Raw genomic sequence first — 21,397 nt, 5'->3', positions numbered from 1 at the left:
ATCACTCCTGGTGACGACCTTTTCAATCTTTTTTCGGTTTGCTTACATAGTTGTGTTCCTATCGTAGAATTTTTATTTGGCTTTGTGCATTTAACATTATATGTATACTATGTTGTGAAAATTTCATTTTCTTTGTGAATAGTATTTTAAATCACTATGCTATTTTCCATCAAGTGTATATTCTATCGTTTGTCTAGACATTTCTTTACTCTTGAACACTCAGATTGTTTCTTGTTTTTCCTTATAAACAATGCTGCAATAAACATCTTCAGACTTTGATTTCGTTTTTCTGTATCCAAGCTCTCAGAGATGGAATTACTGGGACAAGTGATATGAGAATGTGTATTGCTCTGGAAACGTGTGTCATTATTCTCCTAAAGGCTGGCACCAATTTGTCTTCTCACCAGCAGTGATTTCTCATGGTTTTAAATCTTTGCAGTTGGGGTAGGGTACCTCATAGCTATTTACGCTACAGGTGAGATTAACAGTTTAGCTATAATGTTACCACTCAAATTTAGAGACTTTATAGCAAGGCAATCACCCATTGGTGAGTCTGTGGCTATGCTCACAGGTAAAAGACAAGATAAAGATTTTGCCATCCTTATGTGTCCCCATTAAGGTAACTGTGCTATGGGGTCATCAGCAGCTCACAGGCTCAGTTTCTCAGCTTTGGGGGTCCAAAGTTCATATTCAGAAACTTTGATTCAACCTTACCAAATTCGCAAAAGATTAAAAATCAATTAGGCACCACCACTGCCACCATTTTTGGATTTTCTGTCAGCATACAAACATCTACAGGTTTCTTTTGTCTTAAAAAAAATAACTTTTTAAACATTTTAACATCTCACTTTCCCTTTTAGTACATTTCCATCTCTCTTCTTCACTCTATGGTCAAACTCCCTGAAAAAATTCTGTAAATTCCTTGCCTGACATTTACTCCTCAAGACTTTATACCTTGACTTCTGCCCATCACACCTCCTGAAACTGACCAAGTCTCCAATGACCTCGTTGTTACTAAACCTCATAAACACTTTCTGTTTTGATCTCACTAGACTACACTTGTCCCTGCAGTTCTCTCTTCCCTTAGCTTGTGAAGAACTTGCACAATGTAGTGAAAGGTGCAAAGTGTTTAGAGTTGAAAAATCTAACTCTAACATTTGCTAACCATGTCATCTTGAGCAAGTTTCCTAAACTCTCCTGTCCTTCATTTTCTCATTTTTACAATTAGGGTAATAGAGGGAGAGGCAGGATAGCAACACCGTTAAGAGCTCAGACTTTGGTACCTTGTCACCTGGGTTGGAATCTTGAGTCTAGCCTGCAGTCTTGAACACATTACTCCTATGTGTTTCAGTTTCCTCATATGTGAAGAGTGAGGTTTGTAAGGATTTGATGTGTTATGGCAAAGAATTGTCTGGCACATAGTAAGTGCAATGTAAGTGGTTGCTTGATGCCTACATCAGGGGACTTCTGTAAGAGTACAATGAGGTGACCGCCCACTCACAGCATCTAGCTCAGTGCCTGGTTCTCGAGTAACAGTGTCATCTCCCTGTCTTCTCCCACTCTTTGTCCCTCATTTCAGGCCACTCATTTTCCTGAACTACAGAGTTCTGTCCTTGTCCACCTTTCTTGGATGACTTTGTCCAAATCTTTGGCTCTGATGACCACTTACAAGCTGATGATGTCTGAATCTCTAGCTCCAGGCCAGATCTCTTGTCAGGCTCTCAGACCAATCCACACAACTTCCTGCTAACCTCTCCACGTGATTTCCCCCTGGCACCTGCAACTCATCGTCTTCCTCCTGCCCGATGTGCTGTTTCTCCTGTGTTTCTCATCCCAGGGAGGCATCACCATCCCTCCATCCAGCGCTGTGAGGGCATCCTAGACTGCACCCTCTCACTTCCTCCCTCCACCCCTACGCTCTTCTGCTGTTCCTCCACCCCAGTCCTCCTAGCCAACTGGGTGCCTCCACCCACTGACTCTGCCTTCTACAAATCTCAGGAATCTCTTGGTTCCTTCTCACCCCTACTGCCATTGATTTTGCTTAGCCTTCTGCCACTTTTTCTCAGGACTATCTCAGTAGCCTTCATACCAGTCTCCTCTCTCCCAATCCCTCCTCCCCACGTCCCCCTAGCAATTCATATACTGAAGTCCTAACACCCAGCACCATAGGATGTGACTGTATTTGGAGATAGTTTAGAAAAGTCATTCAGGTCAAATGAGGTCATAAGGGTGGGACTGTAATCCCATAGGACTGGCACCCATGTAAGAAGAGAACGGCTCCAGAGTTTGTGGGCATACAGAGGAAAGACCACATGAGGATACAGCAGGTGGCAGCCATCTACAAACCAGGGAGAGAGCCCTCATCAGAAACTGAACTTGCATCTTGGTCTGGTTTGAATGTGTCAAACCAATTCAAAGCAAAGTCCATGGATTGGAGACTTAATCCCCAAGGCAACAGTGTTGGGAGGTGAGGTCTAATAAGAGGTGATTAGGTCCTGAGGGCACTGCCTCATGCAGGGATTAATGTCATTATCTCAGGAGCTGGTTTGTTATGGACAGTGGGTTATAAAAGTGAGTCTGGTTCTCTCTGATCCTTTCACCTTTTGCCATGGGAGGACATAGCAAGAAGCCTCTCCCAGATGCTGGCACCTTGATCTTGGACTTCTCAGCCTCTGGAACTGTGAGGCAAATACATTTCTGTTCTTTATAAGTTACCCAGTTGGTGGTATTCTGTTATCACAGCATAAACAGACTAAGATACAAAGTTGGTGGCACTTTGTGATGGCCGCCCAAGCTGTCTAAGCCCCTTCCTCATGCTCAGATACACAGCCTTTGCTTAAGGCTGTGGAAGACGGCTTGCAGCTCCCTGAGGGTGAAGCTGGCTTTCCCTTGATGCTGTGGACAAGCTGTTCCTGCCACACAGCTTCCTACTGTCTTCACAGCGCCTCACTCATCTTTTAAGACCCAGTTTCAACATCACCTACTCAAGGCTAATTTTGGTGTCCTTCCTCCTTGTCCCATAGGACAAATGATACATGTTGTGTGTCCCCTTACCACATCCTGTACTATAAGCATTGTGTTATTGATTTACTTGTCTGTCTCACCCTCTAAGCCCAAGAGAAAAGAAAACAGCATCTTATGCCTTTTTATTCCTGGTACAATGTGGTTTCACAGAAGATATCATATTTATTTTTATTGAATGAATGAATAAATGAATGGAAAGCAGCATTGAGTCATGGTTATATATAAAGTTCTGAGAACAGTGCCTGGCATAAATAAGCACTATTGAGTGTTTGTTAAATAAATGAACAAAATATATCTGAACATGTCTCAGATCATTTCTTCCACAATTGTAACTGTAAAAAGTCTTGTGAAAGCTAAAGTAGGAACATATGGGAAAATAAAAGCCCAGATTTGCAGAGATCCACTCATGCAAATACGTTCAAATTCGAAGTTATTGCATTGATTCCTGACAACTTTAGTCATGGCTAAACTAGAACGGAAAATTTTACTTCCTTCCCTCTGCTTACCTCATTGGGCTCTGCCTGTGTTATTCTCTGAGTTCACTGCTTCCTGTCTGCCCAAACAAACACTCACTTCTGGTGGCAGAGTTCACACAGAAGCTTTCCCAGGCCAGTCAGTTGATCCTGGTTACATATGTGCTTTTGCACTTTGGTTAAACCTCTTTAATTGCTGGTAGGGTGCTCAGTGCTGTGGGGCACTGGGGCAAATGTAGGTTAGGACATTGCAGCAGCTGGGACCATCCGGTACATGGAGCGTCTGGAGGAGGCGCAAGTGACTTTGGAGAAGAGTGAGTCTGTTGATGTGAACCATGTGTGGGAACCAGGGTACCACTCAATTCTACAAACACTGATGGAATGCTGGCATGGGCTAGGAGTGTGGGACTCCAAGATGCCTAAGACCTGTTCCCTGTCTCCAGGGGCCTCAAGTCAAGCCAACTACTAGTGGTCAATAAGTGTTGGAGGAGGAGATGGAGGACCTAGGAGGGGGACACGAGCACAGCCAGTTATGTAGGAAAAAGTAAGGATGGAGGGTCTCTAAGCCTAAGAACAGGAGTGTTGGTTAGGTACAGGACACAACTGAGGGCTCACCTAGAACTTTTAATGGGGTTGGATGCAGTTGAAATCACATTTGAGAGGGTATGTTGCAAAGACTTTAAAATTTTCTGTATACTGTGATGTTTTGGCATTTTAAAAAACCTTTCTGGATGGTGAGAGATGGCCCCTCCTGGATCTGGCCAATTCTTAGAGAAAGGACTCAGACTGAAGCATGCCTTCGATATGCAAACTAACCAGTGCAGTGCCAGACCTCCTGTATCTGGCCAGTGCATCCCAGGAGGCAGTATTCCTCTGCCTACATCATCCCAGGACCAGGTGCCAGCAACAGAGACCCCTCTTTGTAACCCAAAGCCTCCCAGAATTATTCAGTCTAGCCCATCCAAAAGCATTCACCCCGCCCTGCCTTGCCTCTCCCCGGAAACCCCAACAAAGTTTATGGCTTAAATCTCCCCCTCATCCTATCTTCTGCGAGCTCCACCCTGGTGTCTTTCTCATATGGACCAACACAGTGTGTGTGCCCCTTGTCCCTGGGACCTGTGAGTATAATCAGCTTCTTTTTTCCCGGAGCCTCTCCTGCATCTCCTCTTGTGGTTGCACCTGACTATCTTATAAAAGAATAAAAAACCGAGGGATGGCTCTTAGTAATGGTGTCTACAGATAAGATTGGCTTTAGAAAGGGGGTTTCACTAGAAGACCCATCCAACTCTAAAGATTCATACCCTAAAATGGGCAGATTCGGAAAGTCAAGGGATGAACCCAGGGAATCCCATAGTATTGTCAAAATTATTGCTGCTCCTGGAACAAAGGGCCAAATTGTTCCTTGGATTTCATGTCTTTCTCCACCCCATTGACAAACAGCATCAACCACAACAACCATAATGAGAACGGCTGATATTTAGTGAAGATTTCCCCACGTCAGACACTGTTCTAAGTGCCTTCAATGGATGATTTTATCTACTCCTCCAAACTATGAAATATTTATATTCCCATTTTATAGAAGGGGAAAAAGAGGCACACAGAGTGCCAGTAACTTGTAACTTGCCCAGCCATACAGCTGATGCAGTGAAGAAGCACTTTTTATAAACCCCTTCCTACCCAAGGCAGCTGAGCTGACAAGATGGAAAAGATGAAAAGCTTCACTCTTCACATCTGTCTGGACTATAGAACAGGAGTGGGAAAAGTATGGTCCACCAGCCAAGTCCAGCCTGCTGCTTATTTTTGTATGACCATGATTAAGAATGTTTTTTCATTTGTATAGAGATTGCACTGAATCTGTAGCTCATTTTGGGTAGTATTGTTAAACAGTTGAAAAAAAAACAAAAGAAGAGTAATAATTTTGTGACATGCAAAAATAATACAAAGTAAGCTCACATTTCAAAGTCTTTAAATAAAGTTTTATTGAAACACAGCCACATCCATTTGTTTACATATGGCTGCTTCCATGCTACATAAGCAGAGCTAAACAGTTGCAACAGAGACTCTCTGGTCCTTAAAGCCTAAAATGTTTACTGCTTACCCTTTTCCAAAGAAGGTTTGCCACTCCCTGCTCTAGAGACCAAACTGGAATTTAGAGTAAGTTATTCTGTCTTCTCTAGGCAACCCTCAGCACCCTTCTCTGTCTCCAGAACTTAAAGTATTCCCCCTCCACATTTAAAAGAATCCAGACCAAAAGAGAATAAAGCCACCCAAAACCCAGACTCCTCATCCCTCAAGTCCTTGTCTTAAAGCTTTAAAAGGAACTTTACACAGTGGCCTTTTTTCTATTGTTCACATCCTTTGGCATGTTGGTGGGGGCTGTGTTCATGCATTCATTCACCCAGTCATTCATTCATTCCATAAACGTTGATTGAGCCCCTTTGTCTCGGTGCTTTCCAGGGTGGATGAGAGAATAGGAAGTGGGCACTCACTCTCCACAAAGTCATTAGTTACCTCTGGTCTTAGACCCGAACTGCATGGTCAGGCACACACTTCGAACTTGGACAGACCTGAGTTAAGATCCCAGCACTTCCACTTCGGAGGTCTGTGACTCCATGGCAGCCAGGAAACCACTGGGCCCTGCAAAAAGGGGGGATACCCTTAACTCCTTCCCATGTATGCTAGGAGCGGTCAATAAAAAGAATGTGCGGACAGCACTTTGCACAAGGCAGAGCACAGGGCCAGCCCCCAGAAAATTGTGACCGTCATTATGACCGTCACCACCACCATGGTCCTGAAGAGTCTAAACACGTCCACCTCAGAGTCGATCAAGTTGACACAGATTTCAGAAATCTGTGTTCTCTTTTAAAAACTTCTATTTATTTAATACCAGGAAACACTGTACTATTTCTAGTCCCCTAGGTATTTGTCACAATCATAAAAGCCAAAACTTTTTGAGTCACCAAAAAAAAAAAAATAGAGAGAGAATTTTCCTCACATTAAAATCCTCTGTGATTTTGGAAAAAAAAAAAACAAAACACTGAGCAGAAATAACAAGAAACCTGGCAATGCCTGGCTGACAACAGCCAGAGGGAGAGGCCCCCTCACATGAGCAGCCTGAACTCCCGGCCTGCATGTCAGGTCTTTGGAATGCTGGGCCTAACGCCAATAGTCCCTTTACTAAAAAAAATTGACAGACATAGAATGTTCAGAAAGAAATAAAATGAAAACAAAAAAGCAAACCCCACACACACATTTTGTGTCTTTGTGAGGCTTCACAATCAAGGGCTTAGCAGAGAGATGGAGTGGGGAAAGCTAGGACAGCCCTCCCTTAATCCTATTTTGGCCTGTAAGTTACCAGGACAAGGGCAGAAATCCATGTTTTCTAAACTTTGTAGTTCAAAAACTAAACAAAACAAAAACACTTGTTTTGCTTCACCACTAAGTGATTTGTAAGTGCAGAAAAATCAGAAAGTATTGATTTAATTTTTTCAAATAATAAACAGAAGTCCCCTCTGTCATCCCACCACCCAGAGGTAAGCACTGAATGCCAGTTACTGTGCGTCCCCCAAGCCTTTGTCTATCTGTTTAGAGCAGAGGGCATAGAGCTCCCTATGTCACCCAGGGCAGCTGGGTTGGTGCTTAGGACGGAAGACTTAGGAGCCTCAATATCTGGATTCGAATCCTGGCTTTGCCATTCATTAGCTGTGTGACTTTAGGCAAGTGCTTCCCTCTTTCTGCCTCAGTTTCCTCATTTGTGAAATGGAGTTTATTACAGCACTCACCTCTTGGGGTTGTAGAGAGGATTAAATGAATTGTTATATGTAAAGCACTGAGAACCAAGACTGGCACTGTCTCTCTCTCTCCATATATATACACACATATGCATGCACACATAGAAATATATATAATTTGTATGTACTCTATGACATATATTTATATATGTGTGTATTTATTAATATGTGTGCATTTACTAATATGTGTGCATTTTTCCTAAATAAAATTACATCAAACTATTCATGGTACTGTATTTGGTAGCCTTTCTTTTTATGGCTTAATTATGACATCTATGACCCCATATTACCAATAATTTAAGTTGTTTCTCATTTTTCATGATTAAAATAAAAATACCGCCATTTACATTTTTGCACTTGTATCTTTGGCAACTTGTCCAATTACTGGCTGATAATTCATCCCTAACCTGGATCAGATATTATGCTCTTTTTCAAGGATTTTGATACATAATGTCAAACTGCTCTCCAAACTGAAATTTCCAAAACCATAGCAGGAAGTTACCTATTTCCCAAAGTCCCAGCCAAAACTGTGTATTATTATTCTATTTTATTTTTCCCCACCATGTTGGAGAATTTTATTGTTTTAATTTTTTAAATTTGTTACCAGGAAGGTTAAAACTTTTTATGTTTACTGGCCATTTTTATTTTTTCTACTGTGAATTTGCAATTTAGATCCATTGTTAACATATGGAGACATCTTTTCCTTATTTGTTTGCAAGAACTCTTTATATATTAAACATGTTACCTTTTAAAATTTTTATCATTTGCCTTTCTGCTTGATCAATTCCAAAATATATCAGAATATATTTTTTACCATTCAGAAATTTTGAATCTGTGTGTATGTGTGTGTGTGTTTTAAGCCCTTAAGTCTAGCAATATTTTTCACTATGACTTTGTCCTGGGATCCCCAGTTATAAAGTTTTTCTCTACTTTCCCCCAAATCATAACAATATTTTTAAAAATTTTCTTCCAATGCATTTATAATTTGATTTTTTAAGATTGAACTTATCTCAAACTTAACTTGCAACTAAAAGCTGATATGTGTGGTTTCTTCTCTAGACTCAGTGATTCTATAAATTGATCAGTATCCAAGACTGTAATAGATAGATTAAACAAAAATTTGCCTATTTCTTTTTTTTTTTTTTTGAGACAGAGTCTTGCTCTGTTGCCCAGGCTGGAGTGCAGTGGTGCGATCTCAGCTCACTGCAAGCTCCGCCTACTGGGTTCAGGTCATTGTCCTGCCTCAGCCTCCTAAGTAGCTGGGATTACAGGCGCCTGCCACCACACCCAGCTAATTTTTTGTATTTTTAGTAGAGACGGGGTTTCACCGTGTTAGCCACGATGGTCTCGATCTCCTGACCTCGTGATCCGCCCGTCTTGGCCTCCCAAAGTGCTGGGATTACAGGCGTGAGCCACCGCACCCGGCCCCCAAAATTTGTCTATTTCTTTGAATACCAATGTTCTCCTCTAAAAAGCAAAAAACAGTGAAATCTCCTCTGCTTGTAATATTGTGAATAAACATGTTTCAAAAAGTGTCAAATGCTATAGCAGTATAACAATTATGACTAAATTCAGCTTCAGGATGAGAAAGAAGTGAGACACAGGAGTGAAACATTTGAGTTCTTCCAAGAAGGGAGAATACTCGGCAATAAGTTTCCTTGATTTGAACTGATGAACTCACTAAGTCACACACTTGGGAGCCATTGGGGGTGGTGTAGGATAAAGGTATTTTCTGAGCATGTCAGTGATACTTTACACATATCACAGATTTGACTTAATACTGTCAAAAAAAAAAGACCGACCAAGATTCAAGTTTAATAACTTAAAAAGTAAGAAGAGGTTAATTATCAGGTATTTTATATGAAAAAAATTGCATTCCTCAAGTTGTTTTGATTCTCCATAAACCTCAGGCCAAATTTTTTAGATTTATGTAAAACTACCACCTCTATTGCACAGTACTTGCAAGCCTTCTCCCTTTTTTTTTCTCTCTAATCAGAGTAGTGAGGATGAGATAGGTTCAGAAGCAGCAAGCCAGGCCACCCCACTCTTGTTCCAACATTCTGGGCTCTGCTCAGAGCCGCCTCCACCCACACCAGAGCCTTGCACAGGAATTCAGTGTGCTGTCGCTTGGCGGCCTTTGCCGGAGTGGCCAGAGGGGGCGCTGGCGAGAGCTAACAGCCTCCCACCCTTGTGCTGCTTCTATTGGCCCTGGACGTGAATAAATCATGCCATTGACAACTGATGGGACTCACCTTCAAAGATGAGAGAAATTACCCAAGGGGAAACAACACCAAGTTTATGAGTGAAGAGTTAAGGAGCTGTTCTTAACGTTTCTGAAAGGATACCAAGAATCTACTGAATAATCCACAGTCATTCATCTTTTTTATAGTTAGTTTGCTCAGGGTCCTGAAGGACATTATCAGAAACGTGAGACATTTGGAACAGTATTCAAGTATGTGAACTAAAGCTTCCCTCATTCTCTCAGATGAAAGCTAGTAAATGTAGCAATGAGAGATACAAGAGAGCAATGTTCCACCCTCATTAGCTCATTATGGGGCTATGATTGAATTTGAGGAAAAAATCTTGATTCTACAAAATGTGCCCTTCATTTTCTTTTTTCTTTCTGTGCTATTGAACACTTTGAAGATATAGCCTTTTTTTCTTCTAAGAAAAGCAAAAAAAAATATAAGTGTGACAACACTTTTTTTCATGACTCTAAGTTTGTCCTACTTATATAAAAAGTACGGAATAACAGCTATCATTTCCTATATGCCTGGCCCTATTAAGGTAAATACTATCCATTTTCTAGATAAGAAAAATGACTCTTAGAGAGAGCAGGTTACTTGCCTAAATTGTTGGAGTTAGGATTTGAACCCTGCTCTGTCTCACTCAAAAGCTTTTGCTCTTTCCAGTACTCAAGGATGAAAAGAGGAAATGGAACCTTGCCGAGTTTTTTAAATCCTGAAACAATTTTCATCCATCAATTCTTGGAATCTAATTCTTTGAGGTTTCTATTAGATCTAAAGAGCTAAATTTCTTGGTTGTGTCTTCTTTCATTCCATCCCTGGGGAACTACAATTCAGGCTCTTTCTCTGACTGCTTGGTTAGCTGGTCCCTCATTCCCACAGGGTGATCCTCCTTCTACTTTCTTGTTACTTTGCAATCTGATAGAATCTCAAATCTATATATTGCCTCACTCATGAAGTATAGATTTTTGATCTACTATAATACATGCTAAAATAGTAAAATTCAACTCTTAATGGTCCCCAAAAGATTTGAATGAAAGGACATTCTAACATATGGCCAGAGAGAGACTTAGACATTGAGAAGAATATAATTCAGTATTTGTGAGGTATTCAGATGGTACTGAGTACTTATCACAACATGAAACAATTGGCATGACTTTCTACCTCAGAAGTCCCCATTCTCAAGGCGAATACAGCAGAAACTGTGGATATATGCAATAGAAAAGGGATTTGAAACAGCCAGGTGTAGTGACTTATGCCTGTAATCCCAGCAGTTTGGGAGGCTGAGGCAGGTGGATAACCTGAGGTCCAGGAGTTCAAGACCAGCCTGGCCAACATGGTGAAACCCCGTCTCTACTAAAAATACAAAAATTAGCCAGGTGTGGTGGCCGGCGCCTGTAATCCCAGCTACTCAGGAAGCTGAGGCAGGAGAATCACTTGAACCCGGGAGGCAGAGGTTGCAGTGAGCCAAGATTGCGCCACTGTTCTCCAGCCTGGGTGACAAGAGTGAGACTCCATCTCAAAAAAAAAAAAAAAGAGAGAGAGAGAGAGAGAGATTTGAAACACAAGGACCCTCCCTAACAAGTCATGGCAGGACTTGACATGTAAATACTATAATCGTTTAACTCTGTGAAACTTTAAAAGAGTATCAGAACATTAGAAATATCAATTTTCTTTGTCTTTTTCACTAGACATACTGGCACAACTGAGCCTCATACCTCTACATAGGCATTTGGTAAATATTTGTTGGAAGAAATGAGTGATCAATTACAGCTAAGCCCATTATTCTTTTTACTATTACAGCTCTATTATTTGATTTATTTATTTGTTCAACAAATTTTTTATTACATTGAATTGGCAAACACCATAAAAGATGCTGAGAATACAACTTTAAAAATGAATACATTCTTCCTGTCCTCATATAACTTTCCTCTTCTACTTAACCATCTGTTTAACCTAGGGCAATGCTTTCACAGTCCCTTTCTTCATATAAAACAAGAGGAGTAACAGCTTTTCTAAATACCTCTATGGAGATGTTGTGACAATGAAGTAAGATAATACAATTTCTAAACTGTGAAGTTGTATACTAATAGGTCATCTACAAAGTATACAAGTTAGAATGCAACCAACAAACAGCTTCATTCAAAATAGCTTAAACAATTGAGGGAATTTGTTGGCTCAAGCAACTGAAAATGCCAGAGGTAATATTGGCTCCAGATAAGGCTTGATCCAGGAGCTCAACAATGTCACCAAGAACCTTATTTCTTCCTAGCTCTTCACATTGCCCTTTTTGGGGCCAAATTCTAAGGCTGACTCTCTTTGAGATCCCCTATGGCTTCCAGGAGCTCTTAGGGCTGTTGCTTCCTCATTCTAATCCAGAAGGGTAGCAGGGAAGCAGGAGAGCATTCCTGCCTAATGTTTCCAAGGAAAATCTGAAAATTCATTCTGATTGGACCCCCTTAAGACACATGCCCCCTCTGCAGCCCATATCTGTGTTCCAAGAAATGGAAGGCATGGATTGGCTTAGCCTAGACCTCATGCCTCACTCCTGTCAATAAAGTCAGCTTCCCTGGAATCTCATGGATCCCCCCCCAGTGGAAAGTGGTAGGCTGCTTAGAAAAGAACACAGATAAGAGAATAGATGATGAATATGTGACAAACCAACAAACTGCTTGATTTGCTGGAGTTGAAGCAAAAGTCAACCAAATAATACTGCCTAAAATCCATTTTATGATCACAGGTAACTAAGGACAACTAAATATTTGGAAAAAATGGAGGCTTGAGTAGACTTTCTATGGTGTATATGGAAATTATGTATGTAAATAGGACTCTGAAATATAAGATAATTAACAAAATAATTGACATAATTCACTATTCTACTCCAGATAATGACCACATAGTTTAAATAAATTTTTGACACATTAAAATTTTGCCTGTCCAATAACAGATACTTTCAAGCATTAAAAAAAAAATTTCTGTTTAAGTCTCTTACTCAAGTCACTAGTCTGGTATGATGATTTCTTATTTCTCTAAATAAATAAAATGTCTTCTACCTCTGAATAAGTTACCTGAATAATGTTGGGTCATACATAGGCCAGCCTTAGACAGGAATACAACCAAGACAGAAGAAAGTCTAAATCCTTAAAAGTTTTGAGGTGATATAAATCACTGAAGTTATCTCAATGGCCCCGAGGAAGGCCTTACACAGAGGAACACACAGCAAAACATCAACAATCTTTGCACTCAACCATCCCCCACCGTGTGCATGAGACAAATGGGCTTGTTACCTCATATCCACAGCTGGAGAGTTCCATATAAAGTAATTTAAAAACACCTCTTACATAGGTGGAACTCATAGCCAGTATATTCACTACATATTGAAAGATTATGGTTTGGGGTGGTATGAAGATCCACCTTACTAAGTCATCAGAGAGCACTTGAGGAAGTAGAGACTGCAATGGCATGATAATTTATGGAGCTCAAACAATGTTAGTTCTGTTAAAAGAAAAACTTTATAGAAAGTAAATTCAACAGAATTGACTTGAACAAAACGTGATTCATGAATCAGGCAGCACTCAGAAGCACAAGAGGTTCATAGAACTCCAAGTTAGCAGCATGAGCTGTGGCTTTTATAGGCTGAATGCAGAGGTAAAGTGCAGACATAACTTGATTGGTTATGGCTAGGAATTTGCCTTATTTGGACATGGTCTGATCAGCTGACCACCTGTGAATGGCTGAAGCTTGGCTGCTTGTGATTGGCTGAGACTGGCTGTTACAAAAAAGTACACTCCTAAGTTAGGTTCTCGTTTATTTATATACCAAGTTAAGTTGCAGTTCATTGTGTAGGAACTCAAAGTACCTGCACAGCCTCAAGCCAATGGCCTCCTACTTATTACAGTTCTTTGCAAGTGAACTGTCAGATCAAAAAATGGAAATTTCAACGGAAGTCCTAAAAGGGTCCCAAGTTTCTAAATTTAAAAAAGTAGTCTGTCACTATTGGAGGGATCAGGCAACCAGGATCGTGGTGCCAACTATCAAATCGATTGTGATGCTGACATAAAGCCACAATAATAACATGGGTGGGTGGTTTTCATGCCAGGCTCCACAGAGCCTTGGGTGTTCCTTGCAGTCTCCTCACAGGCCATTGTGAGGGAGAAGGGAAGCAGACCTCTGGGGCCTCCACCTCTGCTTCAACTAAAGTGCTGCACTGTATCTCTTACATCTTGAACTTCCAAGATTTTATTTGAAGATTTCCGTTTTCAAAATGGTGGCCCAAACACATACTGCTGCCTTCCCTTCAGCACTAGGTTTTCAGACACAACAGAAAAAATATGTAACAGGCCGGGCGTGGTGGCTCACGCCTGTAATCCAAGCACTTTGGGGTGGTCGAGATGAGGGGATCATTTGAGGTTAGGAGTTGGAGACCAGCCTAGCTAACATGGTGAAACCCCATCACTACTGAAAATACAGAAGTTAGCCAGCCATGTTGGCACTCATCTGTAATCCCAGCTACTGGAGAGGCTGAGACAGGAGAATCGCTGAACCCAGGAGACAGAGGTTGCTGTGAGCCGAGACTGCACCACTGTACTCCAGCCTGGGCAACAGAGTGAGTCAAATAATAATAATAATAATAATAATAAATTTTAAAAAGTAACAATACTCAGAAAAGGGAGACTTTTAGAGAAGGGGGTTTTCAGAAACTGAAAATCCCTAAAAGACCAAAAGGATCAGAGGAAGAAAAAAAAAATAGTCTAAGGTGTGTGCAACACAGTCCTGCTGCAGAAGGGACAGGTGCCACCAAACATTTGCCCCACCTGGTGGTTGGAATCGAGGAGCTGGGTGGCTGAGGTACGAGAGGCAGGGTGCTTATTTGGGAAGGGAAGAACAGAGTCACCCTGGTAGACTCATTCCCCCTGGTGTCACTGTGAATAGAGTGGAGCACAGAAGAAGACAGCTGCATCCACCTCTCCTATCAGCAGTCAGTGCAAATTGAATTAGTCTATGTCACTGTTAATAAAGAAACCTGGCTGGGCGCGGTGGCTCACGCCTGTAATCCCAGCACTTTGGGAGGCTGAGGCAGGTGGATCACCTGAGATCAGGAGTTCAAGACCAGCCTGGCCAACATGGTGAAACCCCATCTCTACTAAAAATCCAAAAAAATTAGCTGAGTGTGGTGATGGGCACCTATAATCCCAGCTATTTGGGAGGCTGAGGCAGGAGAATCCCTTGAATCCGGGAGGCAGAGATTGCAGTGAGCCAAGATTGTGCCACTGTGCTCCAGCCTGGGCGACAAGAGCAAGTCTCTGTCTCAAAGAAAGAAAGAAAGACACCTAAGCAGGATGGCCAAATATTCAAATAAGTCCAAGTGCACGGGGGAATCTCCCAACAGGATGCAGGGATAAAGAAATAGAATGGAAGAACGAAAAGTAAGAAATATGGACTTCAGACACAGTAGGTTAAAAAGCCCTCTTTTAAGGGTTCCAGTAGGAAAAAAATTGAGAAGAAGGAGCAGAGCTAACAAAGAAATTACAGAGAAGAATTTCCTAAAACTGTAGTCCGCAAATTGAAAGTTCCCTGGAGGACAAAGCAAGATACATTTTTTTTAAATGAAACAAATCACCCCCTATAGATTAGAGTAAGCTGTCAGAATATCAAGGATAAAGAAAAACTAAAATATTTGAGACAGAAAAAGCAGGTCACCCACTACGGCATGTAAATCAGTCTAACAGCACACTTCACTAGCAGCACCCAGTGGAAGAAGACAGTGGAGTAGTCACTTTCTGAAATGCTGAGGAAAAGTGACCTTGTTATAGAATTATCTACCTAATCAAATTATCATTCAAGTGTGAGGGGTAAAATTTGATGTTTTTGGACATACAAGACCTGAGAAAGTGTCCCACCCATCAACTGTCCTGAAAGAATTGCTGGAAGGTGGAGTCCAGGAAGAAGCAAAGAAATTAGCAAAATGTATAGTTGGTCTTAATAACTATTGAGTATAAAACATATATGTGTGTGTGTGTGTGAGTGTGACGATTTGGAACCCCTTGTTTTGGCTTAAATAAAAGCTTAAAAACCAATGGAAAAAGGGATGAGGTCAAACTTCTGTCTCATATCACCCTCTGGATTAATTCTGTATACACAGGGTGTTTCTTCTCTTACCCTCTGGAGGAGCCAAGTGAATCAGGGGAGTTTCCTTTATGCTCCCTGATGGGCACAGTCTGTCTTCTCTGCCATCTGGATGGGACAGGAGAGATGAACTCTCAGATAGATGACCCTAAGGGAGGAGCTGGACACCTCGTCCTGCATCCTTCCCAGGCCATGTACCCACTGGGAAAGGGCCTTTGCGGGATCATCACACACTGCAGAGGTGAGGAGGGGCATGGGTTCCTCTTCTAAGTAGCATCAGCCCCAGTGGAGCAGCCTCCAGAAGGTGTCCTCCCTGGAGAGGGCTTCGATGGACTTCAATGCCTCCCTCTCTCCTCAGACCTTCACATTTTTCTGGGAAGTTCTCTCACGCCTGTAATCCCAGCAGTTTGGGAAGCCGAGGTGGGCAGATCACCTGAGACCAGGAGTTCAAGACCAGCCTGGCCAACATGGTGAAACCCCATCTCTACAAAAAAATACAAAAAACTAGCCAAGTGTGGTCGTGCGTGCCTGTAATCCCAGCTACTCGGGAAGCTGAGGCAGAAGAATCGCTTGAACCCAGGAGGTAGAGGTTGCAGTGAGCCGAGATCACATCACTGCATCCAGCCTGAGTGACAGAGCAAGCAAGACTCTGTCTCAAAAAAAAAAAAAGTATTTGAAGACATGCCCATGACACAGCCTCAGGAGATCCTGATGGCTTGCATCCTAGGTGGTCGAGATACAGCTTGTTTTTATACATTTTTGGGAGACATAATACATCAATCAGTATATGTAAAATTTACTTTGGTTCCATCTAGAAGGGCAGGACAAGTCAAAGCAAGGTGAGGGTGGAAGGTTGGGGTTGGTGGGGGAGCTTCTAAGTCATAGGTAGATTTAAAGATTTTTTGATTGGCAATTGGTTGAAAGAGTTATTATCATAAAAAGGAATGTCTGGTGGGGTGCGGTGGCTCACGCCTGTAAACCCAGCACTTTGGGTGGTGGAGAGGGGTGGATCACTTGAGACCAGGAATTTGAGACCAGCCTGGACAAATGGTGAAACCCCATCTCTACTAAAAATTCAAAAATTAGCCAGGCATGGTGGCGTATGCTTGTAATCCCAGCTACCTGGGAGGCTGAGGTGGGAGGATCGCTTGAACACAGGAGGCAGAAGCTGCAGTGGGCTAAGATAATGCCACTGCACTCCAGCCTGGGCAATAGAGCAAGACTTCATCTCAAAAAAAAAAAAAAAAAGAGGAACGTCTGGGTAAATGTCCTTGTGGAGACCAGGGTTTTATCATGCAGATGAAGCCTCCAAGTAGCAGGCTCCAAAGAGAATAGGTTGTAAATGTTTCTTATCAGACTTAAGGTCTGTGTTGATGTTAATGCTGGCTGGCTGTTTCTGAATTCCAAATGGGAGGAGGGTATAATGAGGAATGTCTCACCCCACCTTCCCGTGATGACCTGAACAAGTTCTTCAGGTTAACTCTGGAGTGCCCTTGGCTGAGAGGAGGGGTTCTTTCAGATGACTGGGGGGCCTTATAATTTTATTTTTGGTCTACAATACAATATTTGTTCCTTTGTGTCTGGCTTATTTCACTTAGCATAATGTCTTCAAGGTTAATCCATGTGACAGCATGTGTCAGATCTTCCTTCCTTTTTAAGGCTGAATATTTTCCATTATATGGACCCCATTTTACTTATCTATTTATCTGCTAATGGACATTTGGGTTGCTTCCACCCTTTGACTACTGTGAATAATGTTGCTATGAACATGGATGTATAACTATCTGTCTGAGTCATTGCTTTCACTTTTCTGGGTATATACCCAGAAGTGGAAATGATGTAGGAGTTAAAAAGACATTATTTAGGCAGATAGTGAGGGTAAGGAAGTCCTCAGTAAGGTTTTCCTTTTAATGAAAAGCAGCCCCCAAATCATTTTCTTTTCTAACAAAGGGTGGCCAGTAAAATCAAGCTGCAGACATAGAAAGGCAGGCTAGAAGTTTGCACAGGTGAATGCTGGCAGTTGTGCCAATAGGAAAGGGGTTACCTGGGAAATAGGCATGTTCAAAATGGCAGCTTCATCTTCCCTTTTCCTTGCCAACCACATGTGCAGCAGGGGGCAGACAACATGGAGCTCGTCAGGCAAATAGCCCATTTGCATAAGATTAGGGTGGGGCAGCCAGCTTCCCTCAAGCTATGTAAACATCACACTAGGTCCAACCAATCTTTGGGCCCTATGTAAATCAGACACCGCCTCCTCAAGCCTTTCTATAAAACCCTGTGCACTCCACGACCAGCCGGAACTCCCACTCAGGTGCCCTTCTCTCTCTCGCAGAAGAGAGAGCTGTTTTCTTTTCTCTTTCTATTAAACCTCTGCTCCTAAACACACTTCCTGTGTGTCTGCATACTCGATATCCTTGGCATGAGATGGCGAACCTCAGGTATTTACCCCAGAGAATGATGTTTCTTCGGAATTGCTGAAACATATGGTAATTCTGTGTTTAATTTGTTGAGGCACCACCATATTGTTTTCCATAGTGGCTGCACCATTTTACATTCCTGCCCATTCCCAATGCATCCGGCTTCCAGTTTCTCAGTATCCAACACTTGATATTTTCTATTTTTTTTTTTCATTAGTAGCCTTCCTAATGAGTGTGAAGTGGTATCTCATTGTGATTTTGATTTGCATTTTCCTGATGATTGATTAGTGATGCTGAGCATCTTTTCATATGCTTATTGACCATTTGTATACATATCATCTTTGGATAAATGTCTATTCAAGTACTTTGCCCATTTTTTATTTGGACTGACTTTGTTGTTGTTGAGTTGCAGGAGTTCTTATTTTTAAATATTTAATTTTTTTTTTTAGAGACGGGCTCTCACTGTATCAGCTCAGCTGGAGTACAGTGGTGAGATCAGAGCTCACCGCAGCCTCTGAACTCCTGGTCTCAAGCAATCCGGACCTCAGCCTCCCAAGTAGTGGGGACTACAGGTGTGCACTACCACATCCAGCTAATTTTTTTTTTTCTTTTTGTAGAGATGGAGTCCTACTTTGTTTCCCAGGCTGGTCTTGAACTCCTTGCTTCAAGCAATCCTCCCATCTCTGCCTCCCAAAGTGTTGGAATTACAAGCATGAGCCACTGTGCTTGGCCAGGAGTTCTTCATATATTCTGGATATCAATCCCTTATCAGCTATATGATTTGCAAATATTTTCTTTGATTCTCCTTGGGTTGCCCCTTCACTCTGTTGATTGTGTCCTTTGATGCATTTGAAACCCTCCTGAGCCCTTCCCTCTGGTATCCTGCCCCTGCTCTCAGGCTGCTCTGCCCTTTGCATGGGGTTCTTGGGTATTGGGGTACTCCTCCACCTTGTATCCTGCCGCCTCCCTGGGTGGGCTGCACCCACTGAGGGGTCAGGGAGTGGCAGGTGCTTCATTCCTCTGTGATTTCTGCCCCAGTCCTCTTCTAACAAACGCAAATCCTATTATGAGAATTTGCTAACACGTTTTAAAAATATGCAAATGTATTGGGAGCTTATTTCAGAGACAATTTTTTTTTTAAAGAAAAAGTAACTTATATATTTTTAAAATCTAGAGAATGTACAACTCCTCTGCCACAACGTGAGGGAGAGAAGTCTGCAGACGGCTGACTGGTGACGACTGAACAAGACGGAAAGGCAAGTCGCTATGCCCGAAGCCTTTGAAGGGAGCCAGCAGGGTCCATGGGAGGTTCAGGACACATATCTGCAGCCCTGCTTCTGGCCCCACCCTTGGGGAAGCCTTTTGCAGGTGATCCTGGGCCTCTGTTGGGGAAGGCCCCAAGAGGTGAAGCATCCTCTGCAGAGGAGAGAGCACATCCGGAGGTAGAAGACAGACCACTGTATGGGCTCCGTTTAACTGCTGTGATTTGGGATTGTAACTTACCCCCATAAAGCCTCAGTTTCCCACATGGAAAATCAAATCAATCATTGTTATAACATTTCACTTTTTTGTTATGTGATGTAATTTACACAGTGCTTTCGTATACGTTATCCAATTTAGCGAAATAATACAGAGCAATGCATTTTGAAAAGAATAAAATGCTTAACATATGTGAGGAATTCTTTTTTCCTTTGAAAACTACTCCAGATGGCTTGGCTATTGTTTAGTTAAGAGAATTATACAATTTTTGAGACATGGTTCCTTATCTTGTGTAGGCCGAAAGGCAATTAAACAATTATTCATGTCAGAATCTGAGGTAAATAAAAGGCTGCTTCAAAGAGTCCACTTACGGAGTGAAAAGCAGTTGAGTAGAAACAGAGAGTGGTCTGTAATTTCCTTCTGGAAGGAATATCCACTCCATATGGCCTGAAGCAAGAATTTCAAACTCCTCTGTAGGGAGAAAGAGACAGAAATAAAAACTTTTAAGTTTTTTTACTCCGATTTGTCCCAGCCATTTTCTGAACAGCCTATGGAAGCCATCCGCTCCTCTAAACAAAAATAAGCTAAGAGACAGAAAGAATGATTTGATTTCCGTGTGTAGGGATGGTTCAGTCATAAATCAGTGTCTTTTTTCCAAGAGGAAGGTGCCAGCAACAAAAGTTGGTCATAAAAAGGACATTAAACTTTAGTAGTCTCTTCACTGTTCCCTCCCACATCCAGTTGCCAACAGCAGAGACAACTGTGAGACACAGTGAAATGAAGTGACTGCTCCACTGCTGGGCAACAGGCGACCCGGATGCCAGGCTCCCTGGCAGAAGAAATAGAAAGTCAATAGCAAACACGGATGTCTTCCTCCCTACCACATCACCTCCACTTTTCACCATCGCCTGTGTGATACACCCACCCCGCAATGCCTTCCTCAGCCTTTTACTTCTGTTTCCAGTGAGTCAAGAAAAACTTCTCCAGCTTGCCCTGTGGAGATGAATGAGCCCATAATCCACTTACACGTGTGACCTTTACACAGCCAGGACCCCCATAGAGCAGCCAAACATGCAGTCCTGCAAACAAAAGGAATTTCAAGATAACTCTGATCTTTCACTAATTATCCCAAAGCCCAAAGGGGATCCATATACATAGTCCGAAGCTTACTTTAAGGAGGCATCCTCCCCTGCATATTCCCAGCCCATCCCATAGTTTCCCACTCTGCAGCTCCAAACTCAACTTGTCCCATCACCAGCCCCCAGCCTCTCTTCTTTCCCTCTCCCCATGCCCCACTGCCTCCATTTTTTATTATTGCAGATTGACCAAATGTCTATGAAGCTGCAGCAAGGTTTCTTCTTTTTTGGAGCAGGGAATGGGGAGTGATTGGGCTTGGCTGTGACAGATTGTTTTGGCAGGCTCAGTGGGCAGAGGCCGTGAACACCATCCCAGTAAGTAAAGGGACTGTAGGAGCGTAGAGTTCCCTTAGTTCCTGGCTGGAAACCCAGCTCCCCGCCTCCTCCCATCCATCAGGCTGGGAGCCATTACAGTGTCAGGGCCTGAGCTCCTGCCCAGACTTCTGGGTGAAGTGGTCCCATGGAGCAAAGCTTGGTTTGGAAGATTTGGAGAATGGGAAAGAATGTTCTTTTACCACAACCTCTTCCCCACCGCGGCCCCTTCCTAAGCTGCCATTGAAATCTATTTTTGCCAGAGCAAAAAATGGGGGAAGTGGACAGCTTCTGCCAACAGTGAGTTTGTTCCAAGCCCACCCCACAGTCATGGGTTCCTCAGAGTGTCACTGAGTCACAGGACTCATGGAACTCTGCCCATGTCGTGAAGAT

At 42.4% G+C, this 21,397-nt stretch overlaps 1 long non-coding RNA gene across 1 annotated transcript in view; it reads left to right on the top strand.

Annotated features, from left to right (window-relative positions):
* The window catches only part of LOC109029491 (uncharacterized), a 49,821-nt gene extending 30,070 nt beyond the window's left edge, over window positions 1-19,751 (top strand). The window contains exon 3 of the long non-coding RNA XR_002008595.4: window positions 19,252-19,751. This is a non-coding gene — a long non-coding RNA (uncharacterized lncRNA). The remainder of the gene's footprint in view (window positions 1-19,251) is intronic.
* The last annotated feature ends 1,646 nt before the right edge of the window (window positions 19,752-21,397 follow it).

This window comes from Gorilla gorilla, chromosome 14, assembly GCF_029281585.2.
Source record: "Gorilla gorilla gorilla isolate KB3781 chromosome 14, NHGRI_mGorGor1-v2.1_pri, whole genome shotgun sequence".
Lineage (NCBI taxonomy): Eukaryota > Metazoa > Chordata > Mammalia > Primates > Hominidae > Gorilla > Gorilla gorilla.
The sequence above is the reverse complement of the archived record's forward strand: the minus strand, read 5'-3'. Positions and strand labels throughout refer to the sequence as shown.